Raw genomic sequence first — 24,154 nt, forward strand, 5'->3', positions numbered from 1 at the left:
TGGAACTGGCTCTGACTAGCTTGGCTTAGAATGGATTTCTTGGCCAAATGGCTGCTTTCTTTATGGCTTTGGCCGGTCTGGCTGGCTTTGGTAGTAGTATCCTTCTGGTTTGCTTTGCTCTAGCTCTTGGCTCTGCTGCTTATAACTTCGTATATGGATCTGGATCAACGGCTGCTGTAGGCTATGGTTCTCGATCAAGAACTGGAACTAGTCCTGCTGGCCGTGGGTATCGATCTTTCACTTGGTCAACGAGACCACCCGTTGATCTATTTTTATTGCTCATTACTCGACACGGATACAAGTTATCATTTCCCTGAGTATTAGATTGACGGGCAGGGACCACATGAAAGAAGGGCAGAACCAATGAATTATAAAGGCATCTTTATCAGTTACAATAACCCTAATGTTTCCCATGTGTTTTCATCGATGACCCACCACGCTTATTCATTCAATCATTGAATCCTAAGAAAACCTTGAGAAAATGTTGTATATAGGTCAAAGTACCTATTAGCCCAAAAACCGGGCTTGATAGCAGCTTCGAGATAGCCATTCAAGCGGCAGGAACTACATATTGTTCATATACCAGCCCTGAAATGAAATGTGGAACCTAACTCGTACTTAGGATATTTGGAAACCACTTCTACCCACTTTGTACATTATACCCAACATATTTCTTTTATCAAAGATACACAGGAACAATAGCATATGTAGGTCTAAGTGGACATTTGATCTACACTGATGCCATGCGCTTCTCTATTTTCATTGATGCCTCTATAGCGACCTATGCCTTTGCCTCTATATAACCCCTAGAAGCTATAGCTCTTTTCCTCTTGTCGGAACACCTATAGGAACTGGAACCGTAATTGCTACTACCCTTGCCTTTGTTGGCACATTGACTGGTTAAACCACAACTGCTAGTGGTGCCACTGCTGGATCAACTACTCGCTTTGGAACTAGTAGGGTTGCTACCTCTACCTTAGATTTCTATGCCTTTGAAGCCCCTAGGTATGCCTTTGCTCCTGTCTATGAGACCACTTATGCCTTTGCTTATGTTGCTGGTTCTACTGGTTTTGATTAATCAAGCGAATCACCCGGATCAACTGCTTAGTTTGGACCTATAACTGCAACTTCTGCATTCCTAGTCTTTGTCTTTGCTGACGGTGCTTAGACTATGCTTATACTGGTGCTTATAGCTCTGCTACTGATAGCTTAGATGCTGGAACAACTGGTACTGCCTCCCTAGCTTCTGCCCTAGCTTATGGCTTTGCCTCTGTCCCAACAAGCTATGTCTTTGCCTTTGCTACTGATGGTGCTACTGGATCTGTAAGGTATGCTGCTAATGGAATTGCTGGTGGATAGACACGGGATGTACCAAAAGTCGGAACAAGCTATCGAACCAAAAAGGGTGCTGGGCGAAGTAATGCCTGTCCACTGCCACACACCAAAGCGCCCACCATTGCCTCTGCTGCCTACTCTAGGTCATCAAGGTCAGCTGGAACAAGCTCTCGATATAGTGGTTCTGGGTCATAAAAAGGTGTTGAATCCACTGAATGCATTTTCGTTTCTTTATTCACATGAGTGATTCCTTCTACCCTTCCAGATTGATGGAGCAAAATGCAATACCGCTGGTGCTATAAGGTTGGTCTGAACGAGCATTAGTGGCGATCATCTGGGGATTCAATCCAGCAAAAAGCATAATGACATATATAAAGAATGACCAACGGGAAAGGAAGGCATGGCTCAACTTGGTAGGTGAGATTTCTTGGCAGGTGAGAGGGCTTGTAGATAGGAGCGTAATGACACATATCGATGCATTCATTCATTATATACGTAATTACGTCATTCGAGATAGGAACCAGATGTGCACCTAGGCGAGATAGCGTAATTACTTATATAATAACGGTGATAATACACCCTGCTTTGACTCATTCCCTCCTAATTGATAGCCCAGTGAAATGGTGGTAGTTATATATGAGCATGTGGTAGTTTAGGTTCAGTCAGTTCCTTTCTTTCCTAAGGATCAATGGCTAAGGTGAGCCTGGTTGTGTAGGACCATAAGAAGAGAAGTGATATAAGTGTTGGTTGCCGCTATAGAGCAGCTTTTCAAGTTCAATCAGTTGCACATTCCATGGTGATATAGCTAGCTCTAGAGAGTCTGATGGATGATTCCGTGGTGTTCTAGCATGCATCCTTTGGCTTGTTTGATCAAATGTGCCTTACCACGACTTCCACCATCAGTGCCTTTGGAGAGATTTCAATTTACTTATTGGGTGGGGGGGCCTTGGTCGAGCGACTTCGTTGATGGCGTTGGTCGAGAGTTCGACAGGCTCACGATGGCGGCCAGTCGAGCGATGGCGGCCTTAACAGTCGAGCGTTCGTACCTCACCCTGCCGGGGGCATGATGGCGTTGGTCGAGAGTTCGCTTGCTCACCCTTTTTCTTCAGTTCGATTCAGTGCGCGGAAAGACAACCGAGTTAGCTTAGTGTGTTTACTCGGTAGAATGTCTTCCCTTCTCTTCCCTTCCCTTATCTGCCTTGACCATGACCAGTGTTGCCTTCGCAGCGTACAAGCTTGACCAGAGATACTTGGCTTGAAGGCAGTATGGGGTTACCTCTTCGCATGACTATGGCTCGATAGAATCCTACGATCCCTTACGATCCAATCATCTCAGCAGACGTGTCCTAGGTGTGCCTGTTCGCTGACTAGGCCTAGAGAGAAACAATCCCATCATCCCATACGTTTCCTAGGCTCTGCCCTTGAGCATAACCTCCAACACCTTGATTCCGGTCATGAAAAGAATCCATCATTCCATTGGGTGTTCCTTCTCTGGATTGGAGGAAGGAGCGCTTCTTTGGTGTGTCCCAAAGTTGCCCAATAATTAAGACCTCTTTGGAATTTCCTTGCCCCCTGGCCCCTCCTTTTTCTCCTCTGGCGACTTCGCACCTTCAAATCTGATATAAGTTGGAATTGGAAATGGTCAAAATGCTATTTCTCTATTTGGGTGAGAATAGTGGTCAAGTGTCATTGGCTTTTCTACTGTCCGTTATAGTGCGATATGTGGGAGCAGATAAGACTAAAGTGGTATTAGATAGATTGGTAGCCCAGCGGATTGGATCAGCGTATTGGATCAGCCGGGGAGCCCATCCTAGTCGATTAGCCCAGCCCAGTGGAAATGACAGGTTTCTATGCACTTGATCCAAGAGCTGATTCAGGTGTCGAGGCACTCAATGCCCGGTACTCTATGACAGGGGTAGATGGGTTCTTGTAGGTTTTTGAAAACAATGGAGCATTTCTTCTTGGATTTCTTCTTTGATGTTTTTGAACCGATCACATCTTACGACGCACCTGGAGAAGTTGCTGAAACAATTGTGTATAATAACATATATAATGCAAGCTGAACAAACTTACCCATCTTACAAGAAAGGTGTTACCCGGGTTCCCCAGTACGCTTCAGCCCGCTTTCTGTTCAATCCGAAACTGCCAACATCTGCCGATAATAATAGCGTACCCATCACTCCCAATCCCAACTCCCCATCATTCACAAACAGATCACACGTACCCCTCCTCATTCCCCTGATCACGTACCCATCGTTACCAGCCATCGTCCACTGGAAGATCGCACGCACGTCCCCAGCACTCCCCAGTCCATCATAACCGCATTCTTACACATACCCACATTCTATAGTATTCTCGCATTCAGCTACCCCGAGAAAACAACTCACAGGGGCTATTGGGTCTACTCAATGGGCCTAATCCACAGGGAGGGAAATAATCACTGGCGATGGCGATGGCAATGGCGATACTCCTACAGAGAGAGGGGGCTATTCTCTACAGAGGTGGATACTCATACAGAGACACAATGAGGTACACGTTAGAGGTTACACATTGAGGTTAGGTTACACTTAGAGAAACACATTCCGCATATACACTCTGATTGCCAGGAGCTATTCGTGCCCAGTTCGACGTGAACAGTAGTTGATCCCCCGTACCCAAAAGGAGGTGTTCCTGCTTTACTAGTTGCAATACGTTACCAGGATAGGAGGAGTTGTTCTACTTGTTGTTCTTGATTAACCATGCCCAGGAAGCAGGTGATTCTAACTGTGATACCTGTTCTTGATCCACCATGCCCAGAAAGCAGGTGGTTTTGATTCTAAGTGTGTTACCTGTTCTCAATAACAACATTTGCCCAGGAAGGTGAGTCAGTCAGGTTAGTCAGGTTAGGGCCATTACTGATACGTGACCAGAATGATTTGATTCTATGTTACCTGTTTTCTCAATACCCCGTGCCCTTGAATGAGGTTTTCGTGCCATGTTATACGTTACCGAAGGACAGTCAGCCATGGGGAGTAGCACCAGTTAGCGAGTCATTGATTTATCAGCGGTCCCATATTTGAAGGCTGTCGCATAGTCCCACATCGGCAGAGAGCAGAGATAGGGGCGGTTCAACGGACGGATGATGTTGCAGTGTGAGGTGGACCAATATAGAGAGGTTTCTTATTTGCTGCTGGCCGGTTTATGATATGTTCGCTTACCGGTATATGTCCCAGAAGTGTTGTATGCAAAGGTGTAACGATAGCGAGAGAGAGAGGTATGGTTATGATGTTGTTGATTGCCGGTAGATGTCCCCAGAAGGTTGTACAGATGATGTGGTCTACGAAGGTGTGCTGCTTGCCGGTTTACCGCTTGCCCCCATGAGTAGTATAAAAGGATCGCTACAGCTCGATTATACGCCCCGCATTACCTGGCATACCCGGATCGGCAAAGGTTACAAGTTCGCTTGCAACAGATTTCAGCCTTGATGCTTATTGGGTGGTGGGCGGTGGTCGAGCCTGCTTACGCATCCTCATTCACTATTTTCATTTCAATCAACTCCCCTGGTCCCAGGCAAGGGGCGTTTTTGTTGTGTCATCGGGGCCTCTCAACTGGATCATCGCCCTATGCTTGAACTTGAATTCACGCTAGTCGGGGAGTGACCGTAAGCAAGGTGGGGGATGCCCGCCCGGAGAGTGATTCATTGATCGCCTACAGATTAGGCCCAGGCACCAAGTTGACTTGGAACAGATTGCACAAAAACATAACAATGGACATCCCTCCCTCTATTTATTCCCCTCAAATCGCTAGCTAGAAGGTAAGGAGAGAAATGCCCACTTTCTATTCTTATACTTAGCATTCTTCGCACAATGAAAAGCAGATCATGAGCGTAATTACATATATAATTCATTCATGCATAATGAAATAGAGAATATACCAAATCTACGACGAAGTACTTCCCCTTGGTAGCTCCGATCACTTCTCCATCGTCATATCTCCGTATAGTACTTTCCCTCTATAGCTCCGATACTTATCCATTGGCACTTCTCCTCTAGAGCTCCATTCTCCATGGGCACTCTCTATTGAGAGTTCTTATTACACTGCTACTGCTAAATAAGGATGACTTCTTGGGGGATTGGATTTGAAACACCCCTTACCGTGCTAACAAAAAAGGCAAATTCAGATTCCCAAGGCTTAGAGGCTACGCTTTGCTCCTGCTAGGGTTGGTAAATATGAAAGCACCCTCTAACTGCCCTACCTCTTCAAGTAGAATTTCTAACCGCCTTTTCTTTAAGGTCAATGGCAGGAAGGCGCAGCTGTACTTCCATAGGATCGGGTAGAGCACGGAGCCCTGTGAGATGCCTATGTCAGTATTCGTATAGATGGTACCGTCTGATCCCATTAGAGTATTGGTCATAAACATCCGTATTAGGTTCAAGAAGGCTTCATCCGCTACGTGTTGGCTAAGAAGATCCATCAGTAGCTCATGTCGGGCTCTATCAACTTGAAATGATTGTTGCCACCACCTAAAGAGATAGTGACTTAAGAACTTGGACAAACGCCTTAAGCATCCAACCCTAACCAAATCTCTCTACCATAGAGAGAAAACCTCTCTATACCATATGGATCCTAAACCCATTAGTAATTAGTCCAAGGGAGAGAGAGAAGGGACTATGGATGAAGGGACTATGGATCTAAACCTAAGGAGTTATGCAGGGCGATCCACATGGTGCCGCAGGAGAAAACATGGCAAAGATACTTCAAGAAGGATGGAAAGGATCATACCAATCCTAAGTATGCTGGAAAGCCTAAACTACCCACTACCTTGACTCCTTCTATATAAGCAGCGAAAGGAAATCCACTAATATGAAGAAGATGCTATTGCCACTGGCCTTCCTGTAAAACAACCTTGCCCCTCCTATTTCTTCTCTGGCGGCTTCGCACCTTGAATAGTTCCAAACTCATAGATAGATATGGCCAGCCGAATTGACTACCGAAAAGCACTTAGCATGCCTACATGGTGCCAGAGATTCAACTGAAGTCTTGGCTAAAAGCTCCCCTATTACCTCTAGCGGGTTCGATCCCCCCAGTGTACCCCCAAGTGTAAGGAGCTCGGCATTGAATACCTATTTCACGAGCATTATCTATTCCACTAGCATTATCTATTTCACTAGCCATAGTTGTATATGAACGTGTAGTACCTAATATATATTAGGAAGGAAGTGGCAATATATAGGAGGTGGTTGGTTGGCATTTCCCAAAGAGCCAGTATTGAAATAAATGGATCTGAATTGGAGAGGGTGGCGTTGGAGCGGTTTGACGCGAAGGTTTGTTGTCCAGGCTTGGTGTTATCATATTCCACTGAGGTTGCAATTCAAGTTGGTAATCTATAATATGGGCCCTGAAAGCTTTGTTAGGGAGCGGCTGAGTGAGTGCCCGGCGTGTCAAATATCGGGCATATGCCTTGCTAAATACTGTGCGGGTAAAGAATAGACAGTCCCCTCCTCTGCGCCCCTCCTTGAACCTTGACTTTCTTGTCCCCAGCCCTACTGGTTGTACGTTGGAATCCAAACCAACACAAGCTTGCCCGTATATATATATATATATATATATATATATATATATATATATATATATATATATATATATATATATATATATATATATATTCCCAGGGGAGACAGAGTGATTGGAAGTGTACCTTTTGGCCGTGACCTATTGGCACGGATGAGTCTGGAAGCAAGCCACGTGTGCCTTGGAAGGAGGTGGGTTTCAGTCTGTCTAGGCCCGATGGACGAGTATCCGGGTGGGAGTGGGTTGTTTACCCGGAAAAACTGCCCTCTATATACTCGTTCGATATCCTATCAGTTGGCTGATCTGACTCGATCAATTAGAATGTGTGACTCCGCTTAAATAATAAGAATATACGGGGATTTATCCACTCACACCCGCAGGGTTGAGGGGCTGGGACGGATGTGGATAGAGAAGTGATTCTGGTTGAGGCGATCAAGGGAAAGGTGAGAATCCCACCTGATCCCGTGATTCAATCCCAGTTTCCGTGTCACTCCCACCTGCTGAGCCAGGCATGGAGAGGAAGCATGTGGATACCCCTTCTCAAATAAGAATTCCCGGCAGGCTGCTTCATAACCATTCTTATCGAACAGAGAATAGTAGGCCTATCCATTTCATCCTCATAACCCGGTTCAGATTACGATTTCTTTATTTAAGCGTGGGGAAGAGATCTATATCAAATGCATTATCCAACCCCCAAAGGGTAGCCCATATTCTTTTTCCCTTGGAATTACCTCAATTAGCTTAATCAGATCTTGATAGGCATTTAATCAATCATTATTTCCATAGCTGGGTCCCAAAACCTAGGATTCATATCACATTGTAGGGGATACAACGAGATGAATACGTGGTACTCTAATAATCTACCCCGATTTGGCCATCCAATTGCGGGCCAGGCTCTCGAATGAGGACCGGTAGGGGCTCGACCATAAGGGAGAGGAAAACGCGACATCCAACAAGCGTAGTATGTTTCCAATAAACGCCCTGGTTAGGAGGGCCTCTCAATGGCTACCTATTCAACGGATCAAATAAGCTTAGGCTGGGACATAGAAGGCCCTTGGTCTTCCCACCCGGTTGACCGAAAACTCGATTAGGGCTCAAAAAACGACCTCAGTATGTCTATTTTGAAGCTGGAGCCGGTGTGTCATATAAGAAAGAACCCCATAATAAGAGCCAAGAACAAACAATATGGGAAGACTAAAATAATGAAGATCAAACTCACTGTCTAACCCTGTCAGATCATGGAGTACGTACTCCAACTAATCAATGTCGAGGCCAATGAATGAGAGTCGGGGATATTGTGAGAAACCATGCTTCACTCACTCTTATTGATAGAAGGTGTTTAGGATGCTATGCTCCACTCTAGCCCATTTGTTCTGGCCCCCCTGAGTGCTACATGAAATCATCATCCATAAGCACTGGGTTCCACTGTTGTTCCTCGCCAGCCCATGATTAAGAACAACTTCATGGAAATGTGAATTCGTATATAATATCAAGGCATCACCCATAAATCCAACATCCATACCGCCAAGGGATTCGATGGGGGTAGGCGAGTTAGCTTTCGAGAATAGCGATAGGTGGTACGACACGGGAGAAGCAGTAGAAGGTGATTGCCCGTGAAGTGGTTGCAATGCAGTAGAAACATGAGTTAGCGTGAAGTAGTATCAGTGGAAGGTTATCAGTGAAGTATTGGGTGAGTTAGCTTTGGAGAAGTATTGGTGAGCTCGCGAGAAAAGGTTCTTCCCCGTAGCGATAGAAGCAGTAGTTCCGAGAAGTAGCAGTAGAAGGATGGTTCAGTAGGCAGTAGCTTTGGATAGATGTCTTTGGAAGGATAGCTTAGCAGGTATGATTGCTTGGAGGTAAGGCAGTAGAATCAGTCGATCTCTTTAGGCCGGTTAGGTTGCTTGCTTGTAGGTTAGCGAGTCATGTTTCTTCCCGTGATTAGCTCTTGGTTCAGTGAGCTAATGTTCTTCCCTTAGCTATTGTTTCAGTGAGACTGCCTATTTACGGGCCCTATTGTTCAGCCTCTTTACGGGGAATTCCCTATGGGATTGCCTATACTATATTATATAAGTAATAGCGCTAGGGCATATCACCCAAGCTAGCGAGACGAGAGAAAGGGATCTATCGCAAGAACTATCACGAGGTCCGTGAAAAGGGCATCATCCGCTGCGGGATCACTGCCCGAAGGTATCATCTCTGCCCCAAGGTGGGTTAGGGGCAACGCTGCTCAGCCAAGCACCAACCGTAGGATAAGGGTTGGAAGCCTGCCAAGGTCAGAGAAGGCGTACATAGAGAAAGCTTCAAAAGGCCATACAATTAGAGAATCTAAATGCCCGATAAGGTCCTTGAAAGTCTAATCGACCTACCTCTGATCTATTTTACTTAAATAAGAGATGAAGTATACCCAATTCAAGTCTCTATTTCCCTCTAGCTTGATAAGGTCGGTATCTCCTGCCCTTCCGAGCGAAGGTATTCTCGGCCAAAAGAATCCTATCGTAAAGGAGGTAGGCTTCTCAGCCCTAGCCCAGTTTGATGAGGGAACTTGGGTAAAGCCACTTAGAAGGTAGGGTCTCGTGAAACGAAGACAGGTTATAAGCCCCAGGTGTTTGGGTAACGCCCTAGTGGATCGAGTCTACTGTCTTTATCTAAGCATGCGTAAGTAAAGAGATAGTGTGCTACGTTGTTTTGATGAGTAAGGGCAACAGTGTGTTTGTTGGGCGGGCATGTCTCCTCACATCCGTTTGGTAGACGGGCTTTTAAGGACCAACCCCGGTAGGCAAAGAGCCGTGTAGCGTAGGGAGCTGTCAAAGGAAGGCATCCTCGTAAATCGTAAAAAGGATCGGCCATATTTCATATTCATAATGCGCGCGATAAGGGCCAGTTGGGCCAATATAGCAGCGTTAGGACCATACTAACGAAGGATCCCACACGTCTATGAAAGGGTTCATGAAAGGCCCAAGTTGAAGCCCCAACCGTATGCCCCAAGCGTATGAAAACCCAAGGTCTTATAAGCAACCCACCAAGCGTAATAAAAGTGAAGTAGTTTGAGGAAGCACCCTTTCTTTTGATTATGCCGTATCGTCTTTATACACTTCTTACTGCTATTATTTAGGCCCCCTCCCTTCGAACAACATTGACTGAATGAAAGAAAGTTCCGACAACGTTGAGGTCATACATATTCCCATACCCTGAAAGTTTTATAGTACCCATTGTTCGGAGAAGAATTACATGTCCTACCCTGGCATAGATGGCCCAACGGTTGAATCCATCCTAAACCTTACCCATTTTTGTTTTTCAGGTAAGGGATCTTCTTTATAACCCACCCACCTTTTGATTAGATTATGCAGAGATAACTTCATTGTTTCTTCTTCGCCTCTTCGATCCTCACCTTTCGGCTAGTATAGGACGGGACTTGTATTCTTAAGAAACCTTATCTTATGCGCGTTAGCGGGCACCCACCTCGCCTTCAGTTTCATATTCTTGGAGCATCCCATCTTCACCTTTTGAGGGATATGGATGGGGCTCTTATCACAATGACTGACTGTTTGCCGAGCGTGTTCGAACAAGTTGATACATACATCCTGACTGAAGAAACCGTTCAGGCCAGACCCTGACAGGAGGACCAGGAAGGTTGAGTGAGACATATATCCCCATCCCGTTTTCCCTGTTTTCCCATAGTAGACATCTTATTACTGTTTGCTGAACGTTTCGGACAAGGTTGATACATCCTGAAGGAATATTTAGGTCATACATACCCGTACCCTTAAAGTCCTACAAGCTTGAATGCTCACAGAACCTTTCCCTTTGTACCCGACCCCATTGACTGGATTATTTCGTGGATTCAGGGATCTTCGCTACGCCCCTTCTTATTGCATTTGACTTATCACGAAGCTGAACCGGTTGATATCACGCCGGGTATTCTTTATATATGTTATTTCTCCATAACACTTTTGATAGATATATACAACATTTCGGGCGGGCTCTTTACAGCCGTAAGGATTACTGTAAGTGGAGGGGAACAGGATAACCACCAGTAGCAGTAGTAGAATTATACGTGGTAACTGTAAGCCCTGTTGGTTGGATCGAATGAATACAGGCAGACCCACCATTTAGAACTTACCGACGACTTGGCTTGGGCACTGACCACTCCGTGCCTTTATTAGACTTGCCTTTACTTTACGTGCGACCGACCTTACTAACCTTTTGATTCACTTGAACTGCCTAACCTTGATTGGATGGGCGTTCCACAACACTTGATGAAATATTCTTACTTGGTGGGTACCACTCTGACTATTTTCCGCTACGCTCCTGCCTACTCGCTTTACTTATGTGCTTCGCTACGCCCCTCACCTTTGCTTGCGCACCTTTGCTCTTTACCAACCATACCTCCTATCCCAACTTACTGATGAGATGGGGAAATTTTGATCAAAATACTATCAATTTCTTTGTGCACACGAAAAACCACTGAATCATATATAATATGATGAAGACATATCGCTACTGGAATGTGAGCCATTTCTTCATGCATAATGACATATGCCCATAGCAGCATTTTCTGTTGTCATTTCGGCTATCAAGTCATGCCATAATGACATATATAATACGCTACAATTTGACAAAGAGAGGATGCGTAAGCAGGCTCGACCAACGGGAGAGGACATCATGACTAATCGAATCATGCCCATAGTAGTATGGGGCCTTTGCTTCCTTCCCTCCCGGGCCCTTTTCCCACTCCTGGAAATGGCCTCCCTACTCCCTGAGCCCAGCGGAACCAGCCTGCTCTTGGACTATCTAACCTGGGGAGGATGCGTAAGCAGTAAGGCGCCATCACTGAAACTTGTCCGTGATTCCAGTCATTATATATGTAATTACGCAATCTAATTTGAGGAGCGAGAGCGCTCACTCGACCTAAGAAGGGTGAGGTAATATCTCAAATGAGTGAGTAACTCCATCGATGGCGGCCTTTTAGTCGAGAGTTCGCTTTCATTTTACTTATTGGGTGGGGGGGCTGCCGGCCCTCACCATCGGAATAGTGAGTGACTCCGTCCCTTGATGCTTATTGGGTGGGGGGCGGTGGTCGAGCATGCTTACGCATCCTTTAATTCAATGAATATTCACTAACGCAGGTATGTTGATTCTGCTATGCGGATATATGATGATTCTGCTATTCATCATCATTCAATGAAGTCAACTTAGTGTCTGGGCCCAGGTATTCCATCATTTATTGATCAATCTCGTTTTACTGGTGGATAACATGGCTCGATCAATATGTGCTCGTAAGCAAACAACAAGGGTCAGCGAGCAAGCAGAAAATCAAATTGATTAAGGTATTCGATTGTAATGCTTACTTCGGCTTGGTTGTTGTCCCTTCCGCTCTCTCTCACCTACGGGTGTCCTTTACCGATCAGTGAAAGGTTAAGGAGTGTCCTTGATCACTAAATGGGTTAAAGGCTGGCTGGGGTCTACCGGGGGAGGGCGGGTACTGAATGCTTTATGTGTCCCCTCCCACCAAGAGTTCTATGTGCGGGTTCTATTAGTAATCACAGATGCATGAACTGATCCCTCATCTGAAGGGTCTATAAGCGTAGGGTAGATGATGCATTCAATAGGTGTCTGTCCCTTCCGGTGTGTGTACCTTCCCAGTGGTGTATATAATTCCCCTCTCTGTTCATGGGTAGATGATGAAATAGGGTATCGTATGAGGGTAGCTAAGGGGAAGGTGTAGTTAATAGGTCTCTCTGGTCTGAGGGTAGCTGTAATGTACTGTTAACAGGTCCTTCTATTAGGTGTGTGTTCCTCCCTCCCTGGATATAGTCTCAATGATGGAGTGGATAGGGGTCTGTCTGTGGTGTCTGATCCCCCTAAGGATGCATTGCTAGGGGTATATTCCACTGATCGAGTGGATAGGGGTAGTGGATCACAGGCACCTCGCATTGCTCAGTCTAGTATATCTTTCACTGGTCCCTTCTTCCTGAGGCTCTTGGAGTTCGGGGCGATAGCTATCCGAGGGCTCTGCCACCTGCCCTGCCCTTGTTCTGGTAAGTATAAGTGTATGTGCCCTTCCCTTATTCCCGGTATGTACCTGCCCTTTGTTCTTGGTATCAATATAAGTATAAGTATAATGGTAGCAGTTGGTCGGTTTGCAAGTATTGGTAGCCTTTGCTAGGTGTCTCTATGTCTCTCTCTGGTCCTACCCAAACCTACCGGGTCTTTCAAAGAGGACCAAAACCACCACCAGCAACAGAGAAAGCAGCAACAAAGCCAGTCCTAGATACAAAGCCATCCAGCTAGCTACTACATACCACAGCCAGCCAAAGCTAGTTACCCACTAAGGCTAGTATGCATATATATATAGATGATAGATAGAGCAAAGCATACAACACGAGCATAATGGAATGTAGTTGACTGAGTAGTTTCTTTTATTGATCCAGTTGATTCTTCAGCAACATAAGTGTATTCGGGTGGTTAAGCAGCCGATTAGGCTGTTTATTAAGCAGTTAATTCTGTTGACCCAGCAGTCGCTAAAGAAGCAGTCGATTCATTAGTTCCAAAGCCAGTCGTAGTGCTAGTTCCACCAGAGCGAGATCCAGGTTTTCGATATCGAGAGCGAGGTCCAGATTCTGATGCTCGTGATCCAGTTTATGCTTTTTGATATCGAGATGAAGCTTCATAGTTTCAAAAGCGAGGTTTAGAGCCTGTTGCTTCAGCAGATGGGTCATCAGCAACAGTCGTGGTACGGGCATTAGCAGCAGCAGCCGCAGTAGTAGATTTAGCCATTAATGCAGCAACATTCTGCAGTAGATCCAGAAGTTGATGGAGCAGCAGTTGGGTCGTCTTTACCTAGTTCTAGATCCACTATAAGTATAAGAAGCAGCCGTTAGCTCAGTAGATTAAGTCATTGGTTATGCAAATGTTGACCAACCTGCCCTGTTCCGAACATTTGCACATTCTGGGCGTAGTTTTCTTCCCAGATCCAGACCTTCCAGGTCGAGAGCCCGTAGCACCACTTCCATTTGTAAAGGTAAGCCACTGGTGTGACTATGCGATCAGTCACCGGTACCTATTCAATCCTTCTCTTTGGAGCATCATACCTAGGTGGATAGCTTTCTATAGGAGGTGGAGATCCCGGTTCTGATGAGTGAGATTATGACCTTCGTGGTCGAGATGTAGAGTTAGCAGCAGCTGATTCAGAAGATGAAGTAGTTGAACCAGCACCACCACCAAGGGCAAGGGAAGAAACACGAGTAGTTCAAGATGCAGTGAAAGATGAAGAGCATAAACAATTGCATAGACAGTTGAAGAACCAACAGTTTCACTAGTTCTAGAAGTAGAGCCTAAAGCAGCTAGGGCACAAGTAAAGGCATCATAAATAGCAACAGAGCCAGTAGCTTTGGTAGATCTAGCACCAGCACCATAAGCAGTAGGGTCAGTTTACCTTATTGATCTAGTAGCGAAGGCGGGAACATATCCATAAGATCCAGCGCATAGCTAGTAGCAGTAGTTTCATATGTCAAGGAGTTGTGGGAGTAGCCGATGTGAGGACATAGGTGTGGCCCTCATGCTTAAGATGGTACTAATGGGTGCGAATATGATATAAAGTGTGTCGTTGTTTCTAATAGGGAATGCCCAAAAGAATGTAAGCACAGTTTAGAGGAGACACATCGCACACCAAAGTATTGTGAAAAGACCCAATGGCGAAGGTTACTACACAACGTTTAGAAACCAAGAGGTGAGGACCATCCTTGTGGACCCAACCCAATGGATATAGAGAGGGGTTAGAATTTGTGGGAAGAGAAAAGCATTGGACCAGATCCTGAGCTACCAGATTTTTATGACTCCCATTACTGAGAATTAGAGTAGCCAACACATGCTTGATATGACAATTATGGGTAAAGAGAGTGGCCTGTGAAGTAGTTGTGTCCCCAGTGGTCATGAGAACCAATGAAGGATCGGGAGCAGTAGGATTGTCCAAGGGAATGAGGTCAGGGGGTGTGGAGTTGTTATTAGAGGGCGTGGGAGTCTCTACAAAAGGGTTTTCATAGGATGCTGACCCCAGAGAGCACGACACTCTTCCGACGAGTGAAAGCGAGTGTGGTGGAAGGTACACCAAGTGCCCGTTTTGGGAGAGGTAGGGGAATATGGAGCGGATGAGGCAGGGAATGCTAGGCGAGGTTGAGGGGAACGAAGTTGGGAAGCCACTTTCTGTTTGACAACAAGAGCTCGCAGAAAGGCATGATCCAATGTAGTACTGTCAAATAATTCCACCTATCTATGAAACATGAGCAACAAACAAGTACTAAACTGACTAATGAGTACCTCTTCTACTTCCTGGATGTTTAGTTGAATGTGCAGTTTTTAGAAAAGAAAAATGTATTGCTGGGCATTCTGCTGCTGAAGTTGGAGCTAACGACCCAGCAAATTCTATCTATAACCGAGTGGGTCAAAATGATTCTTCAAAGCCTAGAAGAGCCCATCCTAGGTCTGGATATGATGTGCTATTGAAATAGCAGATGAAGAGGACTGTAGATCCACCATAAGAGTGAATGATTCCAACTGAGAATTCCACCAATGTTGAGCCACACCTTCCATCTAGAGACTCACAATTTCAATTGCTTGCTATCAGGAAGTTGGGGCATTGCTCACCGGGGGCGTTGGAGCATTGCTCACCGAAGTTGGTGTTGCTCCACCTTGGTCGATTTCCCACTTGTTCCCACTCTCGTTCCCATTAGTAACGGAAGGAAGGAGATTGATTATTGACATAACCATTGCCCGTCTACCAGTCTTATGCCCGTCATCTAATGTTCGTTAGTGCCCGTCATCTAGTGCCTGTTAAGGTGATAGATAGGAGACCGAGTGTACATCCGTGTATCTGGATATGCTTCCTGTGTGAAAGGGTGGATAAGGGTGTTCTTGTCCCCGCTATGCTCCGTCTTGTTCCACTATGCTCCGTGCTTTTCCCCATTCGCTTTAGGGGGTGGGCTGCCTTATTAGGGCTCGCTATGGTGGGATTTGCTATGACTCAATTTCCCGCCACGGGCCCTCCATTGAATATCTATAACTAAATATCTCAAGCGAGGCGAGTCTTAAAGCAAAGTCACTCCAGTACGCACCAACAGTCAGTGGGCCTCCTCTTGTAACCCACTGTAGGGGCGATCTTGGTTTTGTTGCATCTCTCTCGAAAGGCAGGCAGGCCGAATATAATGGATAAGGCAGGCAGGCCACTCATGAATTTCACTTTACTACCAACAGATAAGATAGGAAGACAGGCAACACCCCTGCTCCCTTATCTTCGGTCACCAGTGTAGGCCCGAAAAGAATCTCTTTCCTGTTTATGGCCCACTGATAATCACTCTCTTTCCAGCCAGTGATGGCTTGTCAACTCTCTTTCCAGTAACATCTCCTTTAGCCCTTCGGTCAAGTGAAGTAGTATACAAAATCCTTCCTGCTAGTAATTACAGATAATATTCCAACCAGACCGGCCCCACCAGACCTTCACCCATGACCTTCGGTGGCTGGCTTTACCCACCCATCTTTCTCCACCCATATTTCCTTGCAGACCTAAGATAGAAAGGTCGAAGATATTAGTAGGAAGGCAGACCGAATATAGTGACATCCCTTATAGTAGTTTGATAGCCAGCTATAGCGGGGGCAGTTTTCCATTATGGGGAACCCGCAGCTATAGTGGAGGTAGAGTCCGAACCCGTTGGCCACCAATGGCAGAGGCGTAGAAGTTAGATGCAGCTACGTTAGCGGAGGCAGTAGAGCAATCAAATTAAGAAGCGGAAACATAGGTGGTTTCAAAACCATGTAGATCCAACAAATCCAGTAGCAGAAATTAGGGTAGGTGGAAACCTCGTAGAAACAGAACCATGAGTGGGTTAACTAGTTCTGTGGACCTTGTTGACTTGGAATCAGATCCTATAGCTTCAGAAGTGGAGCCCCCATCGGTAGGAGTTTCAGTTTACCTCGCAGCGGGAGAGACAGCAAAGACAAAGGAAAAGGTAGTGGAATATTTATTGAAGTGGAATTCTCATGTGCTTCGATAAGATCTTGACGTAGAGATCAATGTGTATGGCGTGTGGAATTCCTTGGGTCCATTGTTGAACTTATCTCCCGAGCAATAAGGACCCCAAGCAACTTATACTGATGCTGGGTCTCAATCTGGCTAAAATACTAGCTTGTATGCTGCAGGATCTCAATATATAATTGGTAGCTATGGATCTTGCGTTGGAATTGGATTTGCACCTGAATGAATCCGCTCAGACTGTTTTGACCACCTTAGTTGATACCTTAGCTGCAAGGTATACTACAGGGACTATATCTAGAATCGGGCAAAGGAAAGTTGGAACTAACAAGGATGTTAGGCAAGGTAGTGGTGGGGAAGCTGGGGCATGAACTCGCTCCACTCATCAGTTCATGAAGGGTAGTGCCTGTAGCTCATAAGTTCATGTTTCTGAGGGTATCTAGGTATGCCCACCCTGTAGCTCCAAAGTGAGTAAGTTCCATCCCAATAGCTAATCAGTTCAATTCCTGAGTCCACGGTATCGATCAATCCCCGAAGGGCACTCCTGAAGGGTACTAATTCCCCTTCGGGTATAGAGAAGGGAATTCTATAGGACGGATCTACTCTACCATCCCTCCCTCTGCTCATCAGTTCATGAGGAGGGTCGTGCTTGTAGCTCATAAGTTCCTGAGGTAGGAGGAGTGCCTTCCCTATAGATCTAACCCCCCAACTAGGGCCCTTACTTCTTCATAGGGGTCACTCACTATTCATATGGTGAGGGATCATGACCTACCCAGCTAGGGACGGAGTCACTCACTATGAGTTAAAGCACTTTGCCGATCAGTAACTGAACTGACTTATATCCATATGGAATGAAATGACGGACAACTACCGCAACATATATAATGAGATGATGGAATCTCGCTACTGCAAGTCGAAGAATTCAAGCCGAGGAGTCACTTAATAACAGGCCTGGAATAATAATGGTAGAGGCCTTTACACAATACACCAGTTCCACAACGATATTTGACATTGAGGTTAGTTAGGACGTGTTTGAGTGAGTCATATCTTTTCGACTGCCTTCTGTTCTATCCAATTCACCCACAACGCTTGCCTCCATGTTTTCTAATGAGGAGAGCGTAAAAGAGACCGCTTGCCGGAATGGTTGCTATTGATCGCTATCGCTTTCCCCATGTAAGGACAGACATGGCAAAGCATAATTTCCTATATAATAGGCATGATATGACATTGATAGAGCCCATTGAAAGGGTGGACAATGAAAGAAAGGGTCCTGGAATCCGGATTTACATTACCTTGTATGGAGGGTGTGCTATCCATTCCAAAATCTACCCTACCAGTTCGACGTACCCTGGAAGAAAGTAAGGTTGTGGTGGATTCTATTTGTGTTACCTTTCTCTTGCCCACGTGCCCTGGTAGTGAGGAGGTTAGTTCAGTGGGCAGTACCGATACATTCAGGACGGTGTTATACCTGACCAGTTTAGATACCATGTGCTCAGTCAGCGAGTGTGAGGTGAGGTTCGAGGTTAGAGTTGGAGGTAGAGGGTCAAGGGAGATGTATGTCATTTCTAGTTAATGACCGCCTCCTGTTGATGCATGGCTATTGTCTAACCAACTAGAAATGACTTCCCGTCAATGGCTATCTATCAGCTGGCTGGATCTGAAGCCGAAGATTCCATTTTCTTAATTAAATGTCTGGATTAGCGCACTTGATTGAACCGATAGAATCTAAAGCTGGATCTGGATCATTTGCTTAGCCTTAACTTTCCTAAGCCGGGGGTAGCGCTCAACCTTTTCAACCCGCCTAACCAAGCAATCCAAGCAAAGCGAAGTGGTGCTTATAAACTCTATGCCCTGCCTATGATCGATATTAGTGACTATACTGAATTGGCTCTTGTACTTCTAGTATTCGGCCTGGCTACCTGACTTACTGAATTACTGACTTATAGGGTGGGAAATCAGGCCTGGCTCCGGTCTTCGATTCTTACACCATTGATCATGCAGCCCTGGCAACCACATGCACATGAGTGGAGTTATATGTATTTCAATTCCCTCGTCCTATCACCGAAAGAGTGGAAATACCAGAAGGACCGAAGATGCTTCAACCATAGTGGAACCTACAAATATTCATGAGGCAAGTGAAGTGTGCAGGGATAAGTCAGTAGGTTTCATAAAGGTAAATAGTCATAGTGATATGGTACCCCCGAAGTAAGGAATATGTCAGCAAGTGTGTGTAGTCAAACGCCCCCCGTATACAAGGATGCTCTGTCAAACGCAGGTCCAGTCCAACCAATGCTTTTGCTTTCTGTTGAAGCCCTTTTCCATTCAATGCAATAAGGTTGGGGCATTCTAAAGTAAGGTAAGTGAGTAGTGAGTAACTAGAGGTAGGTAAATATCAAAGGTTGGTAGCACAGTTGCACTTGAAGAGTCAAGGGGCAAATAGTCTAAATAGCGGGTACCCAAGTACGATGAATTAAGTAAGTGTTCGCTTCGCGCCTATCGTTTGGATACGCTACCTTTGAGTACTGAATTTACCCACTTTGACGAGCGTTTGAACTCTTACTATTAACATAAATATATGCCACCTTCTCACTCTACAATTTACCACCTCGATAGGCCATGTTTGCAGAGGAGAATCTACCATCCCTCTCCCCCTCTCTGTTATTAGGGGGAGGGGAATGACGTAGATAAAGAATGATTAGTAATTAGATATATCTCTTTGTATACGAGATTATGGCATGATCGATGAAAAGAGCTACGATCCCATACGATAAGAAAGCGTAATGACATATATAATTCATTCATGCATAATGACGTATATAATGAGATATCTCTTTGTATACGATATTCTTCTCCGGTTCCTCTCCTGTTAGTCCAACCCTGCCTTCATTTTACTTACTGGGTGGGGGGGCATTGGTCAAACACTCCGTTCCTCGTGGGCCTGTGTTATCATGAAATAAAGGCTTTGCTTGGCTTTGGTGGGCGTGAAACGAAGCAAGACCCGACTTAGATATGTTGATTACTGCCTAAATACCCGACTTAGATGATATGGAGAGATCTCTTTGGGCTTAGTTGGTTGAAAGCCCTTTCTCTGCCAAATAAGGTAAGGTCCAGAGAGTCTTGCGCTTCCGAGTGCAAGGAGATGCCAAATATTGAGGGACTGGGAAATCTATAGAAAGATAAGGCAATTATCTATGATTAGATATCTCCTTCTATCCCACTGTTATTTTTAGCCCTGTCAGTTGAGTCGTTAGAACGACACTTCCTCTCCCTCCTACTACTTATGAGTGGCTTCGCACCTCGATCTACCCTCATTTAATGCCCTACCCTTAATCCATAACTTAACTGATCCTGCTTGAATCTGAAAGGCCTTGCTTCCTTCCCCTAGCTCTGCCTTCCCGGAAAAGAGAGGGGCTTATAAGGAGGAGCCTGACATTCGTTACACTTAGGAAAGCTATGTTATTTGTGAGAGCCTTATGGAAGATCATCTCAATCCCCAAACCGTAGTTTTGATTAAATCAAACTGGCTTTTGAGGCGATTTTCATATAGCCGTTGAAATCAATTCATTCATTCCCCGTGCTCATCAGGCTAAAAACACCGCGGCCAACAAATACTAGACCATTTAAAGAAATTCTATTGTACCACAACAACATATATATAAGAGAATAACTGCGTAGCTGCATTTGTTAGTTTTTTGTCGAAATGAAATATTCTCCCATGGAACTGGAAAAACCCCAGAGACCGGCCAAAGCAATCTGGGCTGCTAGCGGATCCATACGAGAGTGAGGTCGAGATCTCAACAAGGTGAATGTGGTCGTATCTACTCCAGTGGTATTCTCCTTAGACAAAAGGGGAACAACGGGGATAACTTTCTATTTCTTCCTCTCCTTATCAGTCGAGCCCCCTGTCGGGTCCTTGCACTAGGAAGCACAAGCCCCTCATGGACCTTGATGATAACTAGAATTATGGGTACTGAGTGCACGTGACCCATTGGATTATCCCTTTTCTGATTTTCAAAACTTTGATGAACCAAGAAGTATTTCACTTCGAGTTATGGGCCCATGCATGGATCTATGTGCCCTTTCTTTATTGGTGTCGTTCGGTTCTGAAGTGACATGATTGGTTTTCATGCTGGACTGATGGAGCAATCTGAGGTCCACCTGGACCACTTCCCTGACTGAATTCGATTGGGACCTTCCATCTCGAACTGAGAAAGGACCACAACCAATAAATGAATATGTCGGAGTCAAAGAACAACCAGATGCGGTCGGAGCAGAAGAAATTGCTAGAGATTGCCCTACTCCTTATAGAAATGGGATCAGATGAGTAATGCGTCCGACTCTACCAGGTTCATAGTTCCCAAAAGCCGAACCTACACCGCCACACATATCCTCTACTTGAATACTTAGTACCCACAATTTCATTTCAATTTAGTTTCGTAATGATCACGAGGTCACCGCAGGGAAATAGGAATGAAGTAGCTAAGTCTGGCCTACCGGAATTGCTATTTACTACATTCCAATGATGTGTCTCATTTGAGTCAGGTCATCCAGCCAGGGTTGACCATGTAGAGCCAAGGTGTTACACATTACTGGTGTTCCCCCATCCCACTCGCGATTTCTGAAACTATCCCGGAGCACATCGACATCCTCTTTATCACTTGGCTTGGGTGAAACAGAAGCTCGTAGATTTCTTTCAGTAGTGGAAGCGGGGCTTTCAATAACTATTTCTTTTCCTTGGAAACCTCTAAGCTGTCTCAACTACTCTACCCGGCCTATTGAAAACAATATTGACATCCCGATCTATCTATCTATCTATTGAATCGGCCCTATATTGGATTACTAACCGCTCGCTATTAGATTCTCGTTATTGGATAACTAACCAACAACCTTGCAGGGCACAGAGACAGCTAGACTAACCATTTGAGCTGAGAAATAAGAAGCTTTGCACTGAAGCCTGGGCGGGTGCCTTACCTATACTGCGGTGTTTATGAGGAGGACCTGCTATGGAATCTAGGTTCAATTATTCCCCCCCCCTCCCTATCCAATACTGACCAGGATGAACCTCACTCTCACAGGGATCAAACTCTCCCTCTCTATACTTTACCAAAGTGACCAAGAGCCTTGCTATGACCAATCTAATTTGGTTGCATAATGGAATATATAACATTGTATGCTAACTGAGATAGTGTACATCTCACACTCCATGAAGATGTGGGAATGGAGATAACAGATTGATGACTCTCAAAAGCTCTTATCAGTAGATCCACTACATCAACTAAGCACACCTTAGGTGGGGTAGGCATGCATACTATATCAGATTCTAAACAAAAAGTGGAGTGGGATCATACTCTACACAGTGAAGTTCCTATCCATGTACCACTAGTGCTCATCAGTTATACCACCGAACCAATCAAATCCCCTTCGGGCAAGATAGTCCCCTGCAGGAGTCTCCTATAGGAAAGTGAGTTCCTTCTCTTCTACACCACCACGATCACTACACTACTTTCTTGGCCTAAAAGTGTGTAACCTGGATCATATTCTATCACATTCTAGTTGTACATTAGTTGAGTTTTCTCCTTCGGGCCTTATGGGCTAGTACCCTTCCTACAGGCTAGTCCCCTACGAGCAGGAGAGTCCCTCTTTCCTTGTCTTGAACTAACAACGTATGACCTATGGATCATACTTTAGATAGTGAGAATCAAACTAACCTAACACCGTGACGACTATGAGGCTCCTATCTACCTACCCTTGTACTACCCTTCATAGGATGTTAGTCCAACCCACTAACTGGAAGCATCTATATAGTCAATCCAACCCTCACCTAGCATAGGATGGATGTCTCACTCCCCCCACAAGTCACCCCACCACGGACACTGAGTGAGGATGCCCGCGGAACTCGAGCCCGTCGCGGATACGGCGTGATGATTAGCAATGACCGAAACCAGGGAGGCTAGCCCATAGTGGTAGTGGCAGGTAAGGTAAACCTGTCTACCTCTAATCTAGACTGGACCCTTCCTATGAGCCCAGCACTGGCTATCACCTCACCCCAGATACCAACACAACAGAGCAGGTGAGAACCTCAGTAACGGAGAACCCCATAGGGCAGAGTCCTCACACGCTGACCCTAAGAAACTCCCAATAAGACACGGATTGGATCATGAACAGACTATGCTCCTTATATACATCCTCAAATGAGCATAATGGTAGCGACACAGACAACGCTATCAAATCCCTCATGTCCCCCAGGGTCATCACACCACATCCTTATCTACGATTTGACCCATATTCCCATCACGAGGAATTATTATCTCCCCCCACACCTCATAATTTGATCTTATCCCATATATCCTATTACGTCATACACCTTAACAACCTCTACGACTCATATCACTTCGTACCCTTGGACACCTATCCGTATCCGACCATTCAACATCTTTGCTATGGACCCATAAGGACCCCCATTAGCATAACACCCCCTTTTATACACCTTCGCCAGGAAAACCACTACTAAGATTACCATATCTCATATGCTTACCCCCTAAGCTTTATTGGCTGGTATCACTTTCCAATTTTCCACTTACTCTAACAATTACCAAGTGAAAATGAGCGGGTGCCATATAAGGTAAACCCTTATAGTCAACACCCTAGGGAGCTGGCCTCTAAGTTTAAACCTTAACCGCAAGGAGGGGAATGCCGCTAGTGACTAGAGTTAAGTCGTAACAAGGCAGGAAGAGACTTACTGATAAACCTATCAGTGGGGCTAAGAAGTTAGGCTTATAGGTAAGACAAAGAGGCTATTGGGAGACTAGTGTTGGGGTCTAAAGACGGTAAGCATAAGGCGTAAAGAAACGCCATAGAGGCAGTAAAGAAAGCATGCACTTAAGTTAGACCCAAAGAAATGGTTTTCCAATGCATTAGTAAGGTTATGAGAGAAAGACGGTAAGCATAAGCCTTATTCATAGGCAACAAAGATAGGCTATATAGAGAAGCACTTAAGATAGACCCTAATACTGGGTGGTAAGAGCACTTGGTAAAACCTACAGCATAGACCTACTAGTTGGACGGAAATAGTTCCGATTGTAGAGGCAGTAGAGAGGCTTAACTCATAAGCAGTAGTTTCAGTTTAACCAGCAGGGGACAAAGAAAATAGCTAGGTTAGGTATGGGGTAGAACAAAAACGAGACTGGCACCACCTTTGAACCTCCGAACGGCTTATAAGGATGCGACAACAAGCTCGACCAAAAG

The 24,154-nt window shown here is 45.3% G+C and overlaps 1 protein-coding gene and 1 pseudogene across 49 annotated transcripts in view; one reads left to right on the forward strand and one right to left on the reverse strand.

Annotated features, from left to right (window-relative positions):
- The window catches only part of LOC149216957 (chromatin-remodeling ATPase INO80-like), a 228,672-nt gene that overhangs the window by 21,892 nt on the left and 182,626 nt on the right, over nucleotides 1-24,154 (forward strand). The window lies entirely within an intron of this gene.
- The window catches only part of LOC149216958 (uncharacterized), a 32,189-nt pseudogene continuing 21,595 nt past the window's right edge, over nucleotides 13,561-24,154 (reverse strand).

Source organism: Pinus tabuliformis, chromosome 1_1 (assembly GCF_031772625.1).
Source record: "Pinus tabuliformis cultivar Carrire ecotype Pingquan chromosome 1_1, CPIR1, whole genome shotgun sequence".
NCBI classification, from domain to species: Eukaryota; Viridiplantae; Streptophyta; class Pinopsida; order Pinales; family Pinaceae; genus Pinus; species Pinus tabuliformis.